Raw genomic sequence first — 1,794 nt, forward strand, 5'->3', positions numbered from 1 at the left:
AAGTCAGTGTGTCTAAAGGTGGCTGTCGTTAGTGAGTCAGTAACCTTACACATATCAGCTAACGTCTCGTCAACCATTGAGAGCAGAGCATGAAGCATATGTGTGTGTGTGTGTGTGTGTGTGTGTGTGTGTGTGTGTGTGTGTGTGCATGTGTGTTTGTTAGTTGGTTCTGTGTTGGTTATTTAAAAAATTTTTGTGTGTCAATTATGTTATTATGTATTGATCTATCAAATACATTATGCGGATATCGATTATGGAACTGCTGTTTGAGTTTCTAGAAAGGAGTTGTTAGTTGGAGTATAGTATAGTGTATTGTGGCGTTGGGTTGCGTGGTGTGACGTGATGTGGCGTGGCTAGGCGTGGTAGAGTACAGTACAGTATTGTATTGCATGAGATGAGGTGGCATGGTACGGTATGGTGTGATATATTATGGTGTCGCATCGTCTCAAAGTCCAGTTACACGCACGCAGTACTTTTCAAAAGTCCAAGCATCAGTTTTGAACTTTTGTTTACGAAAGGACAGGCTTAAGTGGGTTTAGTGTCATGGTTTTCGAAACCAGATTTGAACAATACCCTTTTGTGGAATTCAGATTGGGCCACGTACCCGCCAACTCGACCTTACACCAGCCGAGCTGAGTAGCTGTAGCGCAAGTCCTACTGTTGCTGCACAGATCCATGGTTCCTACACGGTTTTTTTGGCAGCTTAAAAAAAATAATGTGATCCCTATATTTTGAAATGGTACAGGTGAAATGGTATAAGTTAACGGCCCTATCAACACTGTAAGGTTATTTAAGAGGCGGGACCTCCCAGTTTAACGTCCATCTCCGAAAGGACCGAGCCAAAAAGGAAATTCCTTTTAAAGTCCCTTTCCCAAGAACGTAACATCAGACCGAGCTCCAATACTTTGTTAGATTTTAGATAGTAATAATAAGTGACACATTGTGGCGAAATCAGGCGCTCGTCAAAATAATGGGACGAAAGATAACAGTATTTTTTTCTACGTTTTGGCAATTACTATCGATCTTTTTTAGGGTGGGGGGGGGGGGGGGGCGCAACATCTTTTATGTCCATTTAAAAATACATTTCGGTGTGGATTTTACTGGAAAAACGTAGATTAAAGAAACAGAAATGTTTTTTTCTTTCCAAAGACTCAAGCTTTGTAAGTCACCAAATAAATGCTGTTGGCCATTTTCTCGCTTCTTTTACCTCTGAAACCAAGTGACCCCCATCTCCCTCAATCGCAAATATTTCCATTTCGATTTAATTTAAGATAAATTATATTTTATACTTCGAAAGTTAGATAAATGAACAAGCTTTAAGATGACACCAAAAACTCCACATGCCCAACAACTGACGAGCGTATGATTGGCCAGCATCGTGTCACATATTAAACGCCCGGCACAGAAAAGGGAAAACATTACTCTCTTTTTTTAAAGTATGTATTGTTCTAACGATGTTCTAAATCTAACTTTTCTCCTTTAGTTAGTCCGTGTCTCTGCCTATCGTGTGGGCTATGAATTGCTTTGTATTATCGCTGACGTATTGTGATGTCGAATATAGGAAGACTGGAGTTTAAGGAAGCTCTTGTGACTGAGCATATTGGTACAATATCATTATATTTGTGGCGTCTGTGGTCAAGTGGTTAGCCTGTTGGGCTCGCATCATAAGGTTGCTGGTTCGGACTCCGTAAGGGATCCGACGTATGTCTGTCTGTCTGTCTGTTTGTCTGTCTGTCTGTCTGTCTGTCTGTTTGCCTGTCTGTCTGTCTGTCTGTCTGTCTGTCTGTCTGTCTG

The 1,794-nt window shown here is 41.1% G+C and overlaps 1 protein-coding gene and 1 long non-coding RNA gene across 2 annotated transcripts in view; one reads left to right on the plus strand and one right to left on the minus strand.

Moving 5' to 3' along the window:
* The window catches only part of LOC101845889 (actin, clone 302), a 12,982-nt gene that overhangs the window by 8,921 nt on the left and 2,267 nt on the right, over positions 1-1,794 (plus strand). The gene's annotated exons all lie outside the window — the stretch shown is intronic.
* The window catches only part of LOC106013584, a 6,287-nt gene that overhangs the window by 4,259 nt on the left and 234 nt on the right, over positions 1-1,794 (minus strand). The gene's annotated exons all lie outside the window — the stretch shown is intronic.

Source organism: Aplysia californica, unplaced genomic scaffold, assembly GCF_000002075.1.
Source record: "Aplysia californica isolate F4 #8 unplaced genomic scaffold, AplCal3.0 scaffold01027, whole genome shotgun sequence".
NCBI classification, from domain to species: Eukaryota; Metazoa; Mollusca; class Gastropoda; order Aplysiida; family Aplysiidae; genus Aplysia; species Aplysia californica.